Source organism: Lolium perenne, chromosome 3, assembly GCF_019359855.2.
Source record: "Lolium perenne isolate Kyuss_39 chromosome 3, Kyuss_2.0, whole genome shotgun sequence".
NCBI lineage: Eukaryota > Viridiplantae > Streptophyta > Magnoliopsida > Poales > Poaceae > Lolium > Lolium perenne.
This window is the reverse complement of record NC_067246.2, coordinates 21436745-21447405: the sequence shown is the minus strand read 5'-3', so window position 1 is coordinate 21447405 and position 10661 is coordinate 21436745. Positions and strand designations below refer to the sequence as shown.

Below are 10661 nucleotides of genomic sequence, written 5' to 3'. Positions count from 1 at the left end.
CGTCGGACGCTTCGGAGAACGTGCGAGCCCCACTAAGTGCAACGTGGGGGAAGGGCAGTTAAACTGGACCCACAAAACAGTGGTCCCTCAACAGTCATAGTTCAACGAGTCGACATCACATTACCTTGGTCAGCATTGATGTCAGAGGCAAGAAAATCTTCGAGTTGGCAAGACAATATAGAATGCGTGGTATTTGGAGCCTATGTCCAGCTGCAAGCACCCGATCATAGGCTCGGGGGCTACTATTCATGCTCTCGATAAGATACAAGATAGAGAAAAATTCTGGAGTTGATTAAAAGCAAGTTGAGCCTACACCCAAGTGCAAACACTTGGCTGTAGCCTCGGGGGCTACTCCCATCGGGAGCGCTGGTCGCGCACCCGAAGAAATTTGGCAATATAGAAAAAGCATTACAGCAAGACAATCTAGATGAATTTGAAGAATCTCGATAGTGGACATACATCTTCGAGTTTTGTAAACTCGTCATGTACTCCCATCGGGAGCGTTGAGATTTCATTCAACAAAATATAGTAATCTAAAGAGATGTTGTGACCCGACGAAATAGGGCATTCCATTAGCCGAACAAAGGCACTTGACAATATATTCTCAGAGCGCGTCCGCCACGGTAAAAACTCTGAATGCCGTGACCCGCAAAAAGGGTCACGAAGGTAAGACCCTAGGATCCGTCATGTGTGGCGTGGCATCGCACACGAATGCGCTCTCCCACTTTATCCACGTCAACAAATATGAAGAAAATCCCAGCGGACGCGTTGGGTACCCGATAACTTAGCTGGAGTTCAGTTTTCGTTAAGTCCTAAAGCGGCATGTCCTGAATTACGCCAGTATCCCAGGTTCGAGTCCAGGGACTTGAACCTGAAGTAGGTTTATGCGGATTTGCCACAAGAGCAATTAACTGGTACCTTATCCGTCAGATGAACCAGTCTCATTTACTAATATCCCTGTACAAAATAGATGTCGAATAAAAATAACGTCTTCACATACTTGGGGAATTTGTAAAAAGAGACGAAGGATGGAGATTTTACTCGATTCTACGACTCGAATAAAATCTCGGGGGCTACTGACATGGGTATGCCTAATGGGCATGCCGTATATATATCCCTGGTTTATGCTTTTAGGTATCGAAGGAGTTCAAGGCCCATGGATCCGAAGGTTTGAAAGCCCATGAAGATGAGGACGTGCGACTTAAGGAAGCATAGTCAATATAGGAAACACTTGTAATAATATATGGAAAGGTCCAGTCCGGCCCGATCTATGTGTACTTGTACGACACAGAAAGCCTTGGCTTCGCCTCCTATATAAAGGCGAAGCTGAGGCCGAAGAGAGGATCGATTATTGCCAAACCCTAAACCATCGTATTACTTTGAGTTGGACGCCTTTGTTCGTCTGACAACCTTCGAGTTCTACTTGCCCTCACGTTCCACGAAACCCTAAGTCTGCAATATGTAGGCATTGACGAGTTAATCCCTCGTCATCCGACAACCTCGACAAATATCGACTAAAGCTGAACCCGAACAAGTGCTCCTTTGGAGTCCCTGCGGGGCAACTCCTCGGATACTTAGTTTCGTCTAGAGGAATCGAAGCTAATCCTGAAAAGATTCAAGCAATCTTAAAAATGAAGCGACCAGAGAACCTCCGAAACATTCAACAGTTAGCAGGATGCGCCGTAGCATTGAGTCGATTCATCGCCCGCTTGGGCGAGAGGGCACTACCATTTTATGCCCTCATGAAGAAGTCGGAAAAGTTCGAGTGGACCGATGAAGCTGACAAAGCATTTGAAGAACTCAAGAGGGTGCTTTCCACACCACCAGTGCTGGTCGCACCCAAGGAAAAAGAGCCGCTACTGCTGTATATCGCTGCCACCCATCAAGTGGTCAGCACATTCTTGGTTGTTGAGCGACCCGAGGAAGGAAAAACTCATGGTGTCCAACGACCGGTTTATTACCTGAGTTAAATACTTTCACCTTCCAAGCAACGTTGTGACAGCCCAACTCTTGTAACCTGGTTTAAACAGAGTTTAGTGGTGTAAAAATGAGGGCAACATATTTTTGTGTGATTAACCCCTTGAAACCATGTTTCTTGTCTGTCTATCTTGTCTGATGTGTTAAGCATGACTATTTGAATTGGTAGTCGAAAAAATATATTTGTGAACCAACACAATCTTGGTGCCCTAGTGATCATGTCATTCAAAATATTACTATCTATTTGACAAAAGTATTATCTTGGCAACTTCTCTTATTTCAACTGATCAAGCTTTTCTAAAAAACAATGAGCCAAGTTTTATTTTGACACAAAGTTTTTTTTTTTCAAAAGCTAAGTATTTATAAAAACCATTTGGGATCTCCAAATTGGTCCGATCCCACTATTTTACAAACCCTCGTGTTAGATAATTTTACAAATGGTTTCAAACACCTTTGTAAAGCTATAAAAATATAAGGAGATGTTCCTGTCTCCACTATTTTCTGGAAAATCTTGCAAAAGCTTTACTCCCTTATTTGAAAACCCTTCTTCAACATTACCATGACATGATCATCCTTGAGCACTTGCTCAACAATCATTTTTCGGATGCTTGGTTAGTTGCTATTGTTGACCTTGTTTGATTAGTGTGAATTTATATGACTTCTTGTGTTTGGTTTTGGTCTACAATTGGGCATTTGGCCCAATCTACCACTACATCTTTGTGTGCCCTAAAAACAAATGAACCAAAGAGGATCTTCACCTCGATAGAATCAGGATACACTAGTAGAAAAAAGGCCTTCCATACGACCCCTTTAGTCCCCAAAATATTCGAACCGCGACTAATGGGGTCTTTAGTCGCGGTTCTGCAGGTGAACCGAGACTAATGCTCCACCAACCGGGACTAAAGGGCTATGGTGTTACCAACCTTCCATACGACCTCTTTAGTCCCGGTTGGTGTTACCAACCGGGACTAAAGCCCCAACCTTTTTTTGCTTTGTAAAATACAAAAGAAAATGATAAAAAATTTAAAAAATAAAATGTTTTCAGATTCTTGTATGTTATGCAACCTACTATTCGGTGAAATTAAGAATTTCGAATTTTCACTTTTTTTTGCAAAAAAGGGTTGAAAAATGGTAAAACCGCATTAACTTTTGCATACGACGTCAGAAAAAAACGTATAATATATCAAAATCATCGTGGGAAAAAGTTACATTCGAATTCACCCGGTTAGCCAAATTTTAAATTCTCAAAATTCCAAATGAAAATACGAAAGCAGGAAGATTTTAGTTTTTGCTATAAATTACGGATTCTATATATTTTTTATTTTTAAAAAAATTAAAATTAATAATTGCATCCTGCATAAAGATTACTATTACTTTTACCCAATTTTTAGATTTTCAAATTTTTAGGTTTTAGGTTTGGCAAAAAAAAATTTTAAAAAAAATAAAAAAATTAAAAATAATACAAATTAAAAAGTTAATATTTACTTATTTATTCAATATTATTATTACATCATTACTTTTGTTTATTAAAAGAATTATTTGAAATTCAAACAATAAAGAAATGTGACATCGACCAACATATGTTAATAGGATTGATATGATACTAGTATCACATACATGCGCGCGAAGCACTTGGATGCGGGATGGGATGGAACTCGGAAGTTAAGCGTGCTAGTGCTAGAGTAGTGGGAGGATGGGTGACCAAGCGGGAAGTTTGACCACGAGTAAGTAATTTGACTAGAGATAAGTGTAGTTAGAGATAGAGACTAAACTATGGAAATAACTGAAATAATAGAAATTCTGAAAAAAATAGAAAAAAAATGGAGTGGAAAAAAATTAGAAAAAATAAAATTAGAAAAATTTACCTGGGGAGACATTTTCGCCCCGACGCACGGGACGCACGCGGATGGACCTTTAGTCCCGGTTCGTAAGCAACCGGGACTAAAGGGGGGGCCTTTAGTCTTGACCCTTTAGTCCCGGTTGCACAATCGGGACTAAAGCTCGTTATGAACCGGTACTAAAGTCCCTTTTTCTACTAGTGATAAAACTCACCCCAATATCGTCTACATCTATTCTGGAAACTAGATGACCATAGCTCTACCAAAAACCTTGAGCTTAAGTCTCAATTAGACCCTGAAGTTTTCTCCCGGCCAATACATGTCTTCTTGGAACGATGGCACTAACCAGATCACCCTGATCTTGTGCATTTTTTTAAGAAAACCTTGCATACAAAGATTCCCACTCCAACTCTATTTTGAGCCCTTCCTCATTTTGCAAACAAAGTCTCTATGACCTATAAATTCTTTCCTTTTTGTTTTTGTTTAAGAAAGAGGTTTGAAAATAATATTTCTTCACTTATTCTCACAACTTTATTTTTATCTTCCTATTTAAAATTTTGTTTCCTCCTTCATTTAGTCACTTAAAACTATCTATCTCCTTGGTTATCAACTTATTTACAAAATGGTTTTTGGCGTATGATATCAAGAAAAGAGTTTGAGGACCAATAACTTTTTTTTCCGAGCATAATCTTTACAAAAGTATACTCTTATTTCGAAAATTCCCTTCTTTTCCTTAATGCATTGAAATGATGTTTCTATCATTTCTTGCATCAAACCATATATTTTGAAAATTTGAAAATTTATGCAATCCTCACATATATGGGTATAAAGCATAACTAGCCCAAGAAACTATCTGGGTTATTTTCAAAATCTCAAAACCTTCAACTTTGTCTCTATTTTGGCTATATTTGAAAATCACTTCAAAAAGGGACAAAATTTCATCTCAATTATTTTCCTCCAAATCTCATGGATTAGTGAACTACAGCTTTTCTATCACTTTTCCACTAGGGGAAGTACACCTCTTGTATTTGGGCAAGTTTTGGACATAACACGTTTCTTCCTCTCTTCTTCTTAAGCTTGTATTTCCTGCACTCTCTCCTTCTGCCAGCCATCTACCTCGCTTGCATCTCCTGGACATCTTTGCATGGTGCGTTGGTTGATTTCACAAAGAATTTGAGAACAAGAGAAGGCCGAGGCTAGTTTTAGTATAAAAAACTCGTGTTGATCGTCCAGCTCATACCAGACCACCTGAATACCTGATCGACCTAGGCCATCCCAGAAACCCTCCCTGGCCCATACTACGGACGCGCACACACGCGCAACAGGCGCACCTGCCCGTGACCAACCCACCCGATCACCACGGCCATGTCGCGAGCAGCCTTGCCGGGCCGACCGAGCCAGACGCGTTCGTCCGCGCGCACGCTTACAACTTCTCCGCCATGATGACGCCAGCACGGCAACGTCAGCAGCGCGCCGCCCGAAGCGACGCCATGACGCCATCTTTTCGTCAAACACCCTCTGTGCAGTGGCCCCGCTCTATCTCCCGCCCGTTCCTGCGCGCGGCGCCTCTCCAAAATTCTAGCCCGCACTGGACACGCTCCTCCGCCGCCCATTCTGCCCAATGGCGTAGCCATGGACCAGTGCACCGCCGCGATGCACCGCTTCCACCATGCGCCCTCGCTCGGCTATAAAAGCGGCCCGACCCTCTCCCCTCCCTCACACCACTCTCTTCCTATTACCGTCACCTCTCAGTTTAGCAGAGAGCGCCGCAGCGCCTCTCTGGCCTCTGCTTGGCGAGGAAAGTTTCCTGCCCGCCGGTCACCGAGCGGGTGACCACCAAGGTGGAGCTCGCCAACGTCGCCGTCCGCTCCCCTTTTAGATTCCATTCGACTCCCCTGAACACCCTCGTCCTAACCTTCCGCCTCTCCATGCCCAGGACTACCGGTAGCCGTCGCCATTGGAGGTTGTTCGGGAGGAGCTGCGACGAAGACGTCGTCCGCGCTGCCGACTGGAAGTGCCCCTTCTCGAGCTGGGCGCATCCCTGGAATGCTCCGGCCCGCCGCTGCACCTCCGAGCTTCGGCCTTCCACCACCGCTGCCTCCCGGTGAGCTCCCGAGGCCTGGTCATCGTCTTTCAGCTAGCACGCACGAGTTGGTAGTTGATGCATGCACGGAACCTGTGTGCACGAATATTAACGCAACCTTCTTTTTCATCTTAAGTCTTTTGGCTAGATAACTGCCGTTAGATCTAATCCAATGGTGACGTGCCACTTCAGTTTACAATAAGAGTATGACGTGTGGGACCTGTAGTCAGGTTTCTTACTTTTTTTTCCATCTCAGCTCAGACCCGAACTGGGCCGGCCTGCCCCTGGCTCCGCTCGGCCCGTTAAAGATTAGCCCGTGTAGTTTTTTTTTTAGGAAAGCTTTTATTCTTTGTTTGAATCAGAGAACTTCAAACTTGAATAACTCAAAATCTACAAACCAAAATGAGATGAAACCAAAGATAGTGGTTTAACAATTTTGATACCTTTCAAATTCCACTGACCCCATACCCATGTGATTTTCCCTAGATTAAGTGGTTAAATATTTGTGCTCTATGTGTGTTTTAAATTCGAAATTTGATATGAATTTTTAGGAAACTCCCTTTGCTGCAAATAAAAAAAAATTGTTTAAACTATACTGTAGACACAACTTTTCTTGTTGTTTGGTCTCAAAACATGGTTTTATTTGTCATTTAAAATCTATGCGTATGTGTGGTTGTAAAAAAAAAACTTTAACCTTAATTATAAAAATCAAATGTTAAGGAAATACTTGCAGAGGTATTTTAAAGATAAAATAAAATCTATGTACCTAGTGCAAAGTTTTATTGTTTGGTGTGCTGTGGTGAAGTACTAGTTGGTGATTGAGCTTGTTTGTATATTTTTATTTCGCGGCGTTAGATTCAAACGTTGAAGGGATTGAAGGAGAGGAAGGATTTGAAGACTTTGAGGAAGACCAGGGACAAATAGCCAACAAAGGCAAGCCATCTTTTGATCTCATGCCTCTATCCTATTTGCATTTCTGCACCACTTATATTTCCTCGCCACTTGCATTACTTTTTGATGTTGATATTATTCATCAAATGCTATGTACTTGGAAATTCCCAAGTTTGAGTACCTCCTTTGACACCCAATTACCACTCCTCACTAGTAGTATGATGAATAGCATCGTGCTCTTATTGTAGCCCTTGTTCAAGAAAATAAAACCATAGGTTGGGAACCCCTTGGAAATACCATTTTCAAAGTTTTGAAAACCTTGGGAAGGATTGGTCTTGCCCAAGTGTAAGTTTAAAGTGGAAATGCTTTATATTTTCGAAAAGTGGTACAAGAATGGATTTGTTGGTAAAAAGGTGTTGTGGTAAATGTTTTTAAAGGAGCACTGCGTATAAGTGTTCGCCAAATCAACTTTTACCCGTGCAACCACACTACCCTGAAGTGGGACGGGGCGTAACTCGTAGTTTGTTTGCCTTAGTATGGGATGCCTCACAACTATATAAGGGTGCAGTCACCCCGGAATCCGGATTGTCGTCAGTTTAGAGCAATCGTATAACGGGATGCCTTCGGGGCTACCCGTCAGGAAGACACTATGGGTCTCCCGCCGTGGCAATGGAGTCACGCTCGAAATGATGAGGTGAGCTGCCATGGTTTGCCGAGGAGGTATACACTCCATAGGGTAGGGTCCTATGTTAAGGCGAATAAGCGAAAGGTTATGTCCGGGTATTTGTCGTGGCATATGTTGTTATGCGGGGATGATGCCCACACGATAGGTATCCGGATAGTTGTGGGGAAAGTGTACAACCTCTGCAGAGTGAAATCTATTCGAATAGCCGCGTCCACGGTAATGGACGAGTTGGAGTGGCCATATTTAACCTGGGCTGGTTTTGTTTTAAAAATGGTTTACCAAAGGAAAGAGGAAGTTGGTTTCGGAGTACCGGAAGGGTACGGAGGAAAGTGGAAAGGTTTTGGGGTCATATGGTGATGGCCGGAGAAAGGAAAATAGGGTTACCCCATCCTAGTGGTTTTAAACTAATCTTCTTTTTGAAGTATCTTCTTCAACAAAAATATAGAGATACTATATCCACAAGAGAAACTATTTCTCTCACATTGTCGCCATAGTTTAGAAGCATGTTCCTTGCTACTGCCATATTGCATCCCCTTGTTTTCTCTTGATGGTTTGCGAGTACAATTCCAAATGTACTCACGGCTCTGTCCCTGGCTATTTACTTGGCTAGACTATGAGGAGGATTATGAAGACGAAGGAGGTTATGATGACGACTATGCGAACTAGGACGTTCTCCCAGTCAGCTGCCTGTAGGGTTTAAGGCATGACTTGGGCCCGATGCCGCTGTTTTGTATCCACTGCTATGTTTGTTTGAATTCAGCCCGATGTGGCATTATTGTAAGACTTGATCATGTGACTGTGTTGTAAGACTTTAAATTTGGTATTGTAATGGATGATGTAACTTTAATATCAGTTCAGTTATGTGTTCATGGCGCACTGATCATGGGATCGTGAACTGAGTACATAACGGGTATTTCGGACAGCTAGTCTGGGGTCCCCACTACTTTTCGGAGCATCCGATCATAGTGGTCAATGAAGCACCTCTATCGAACATACTCAACAACCCAGAGGCAATCGGACGTGTCTCCCTTTGGGGAATCGAACTTTCCCCTTGGTACATCACGTATGAAAAGAGCAATGCCATTAAGTCACAAGTTTTGCCTGATTTTACCGCTGAGTGGATGGAGATGCAAAACACGGTCCTCCAGATCTATCGAGTGCTTAGACCATGTACTTTGACGGATCAAAAAGACTCAAAGGTGCAGGAGCTGGCGTAGTGCTCATATCACCGGAAGGAGACAAGATGAAGTATGTCCTTCGGATGAGTTTCCCAAACCCATCCAATAATGAAGCAGAATACAAGGCCTTGTTGCATGGCATGCGGATGGCCAAAGCATGCAGTGCAACTCGCCTGAAAATCTTCGGAGACTCAAATTTAGCGGTCCAACAGGTCATGAACCGTTGTGACGCTATCAATGAAAATATGGTTTCCTATCGAGATATGTATCTTAATCTGGAGGGCTTATTTGATGGGTGCGAAGTCTCGCACATCAGCAGGGCCAGCAACGATGAAGTCGGCGCACTGGCAAACATTGGGTCCCAGTGCCTGCCTATTCCACCTGGAGTCGTATGGGAAGAAATTAAGGTACGATCCATCAAAGAGAGACAACCCGAAGAAAAGGCCAAAACAAAGAAAGGCAAAGCATCGAAGCAAAAGCTTGACCCGGGGGCTTCCGCGGCACCAGGCAAAGAAGATGAAGAGGAAGAAGACGAAGACGAAGGAGCCGAAGAGGTATTGGTGGTAGAAGTCGCATGGATGCAGCCGTATCTAGCATATATGATGAATAAGGAGTTGCCTGAAAACCAAGTCGAGGCACGAAGGATAGCTCGTCGGTCGAAGGCTTTTCGAGTAGTCAATGGGGAACTATACAAGCGAAGCATATTGGGTGTGCTTCAGCGGTGCGTCACACCACAGGAGGGACATCTGATCTTGAAGGATATCCATGGAGGAATTTGTGGTCACCACGCGAGCATCCGCGCAATCGCGGCAAAAGCATTCAGGGCTGGTTTCTACTGGCCTACAGCAGTGCAGGATGCTAAGGAGATCGTCAAAACGTGCGAACCATGTCAGATCTTTGCACCCAAACCTCACGCACCCACAGCAGAGCTAGCTCCTATACCTTTGGCATGGTCGTTCGCTCAATGGGGACTCGACATGGTAGGACCTCTGCATAAATCATCTCCAAGTGGACATACATATCTGCTCGTCGCAGTCGATAAATTTACCAAGTGGATTGAAGCAAAGCCTGTTACAACTCAAGCAGCACCAGCAGCCGTGGCTTTCATCAAAACCATAATCTTTCGCTTTGGAGTACCCAACAGAATTATCACAGACAACGGCTCCAACTTTACCTCTGTCGAGTTCAACGAATATTGCGATAGCTTGGGCATTAAGTTGAATTTTGCCTCAGAAGCACACCCGCAAACCAATGGCCAAGTCGAAAAGGCCAACGATCTCGTTTGTGCAGGGATCAAGAAAAGGTTATTGGTTCCGCTTGACAGAGCAAAGGGCGCTTGGGTAGATGAGTTACCCTCCGTCCTTTGGAGCCTACGAACAACACCTAATGCTGCTACGCAGGAGACACCTTTCTTTCTAGTCCACGATGTTGAGGTCGTGCTTCCAGTCAAAATTACTCATAATGCACCGCGGGTGACGAAGTATGAAGAAATCCAGTCAACCGAAGCACTTGAAGATGATGTAGATGCAGTTGACGAGGCACAAAACGTCGCACTCGCAAGATCTGCAGCATATCAGTAGAACCTGCGAAATTTCCACAGCCGACGGTTGCATCCCCGGTCCTTTGAAGTTGGCGACCTGGTGCTCAAACTCAAGCACGATGGGCATCGTAAGATCGAGTCTTCATGGATCGGACCATACATCGTTACAGAAGTCATCCCTGGAGGAGCATATAGATTGAAGGATAAAAAGAGCGGAAAGGAGGAGAAGAACCCATGGAATGTCGCGCACCTTCGGCGGTTCTATGCTTCAAAGTTTCTAGTTTATATTGTTCAAAAATAAAGCCTTCGGCCAGGCTTTTTAGACAAAGTATCGTCTTCGTTAAATATAGTGTCCCACGGCCAGGCTCTTCAAGCCAAAAAGACATGTATCTGCGGATTCAACGTCAAAAAATATAAGTTCCTCATGATATTTTTCGATCGTACTCGATATTTCTTTATGAACCACCCG

General features: G+C 43.6%; 1 long non-coding RNA gene across 1 annotated transcript; it reads left to right on the top strand.

Annotated features, from left to right (window-relative positions):
• Positions 1–5547: 5547 nt before the first annotated feature.
• Positions 5548–6877, top strand: LOC139837485 (uncharacterized). The gene is made up of 3 exons (XR_011753968.1): positions 5548–5656; positions 5752–5919; positions 6754–6877. It is a non-coding gene; the product is annotated as an uncharacterized lncRNA (long non-coding RNA).
• Positions 6878–10661: the final 3784 nt, after the last annotated feature.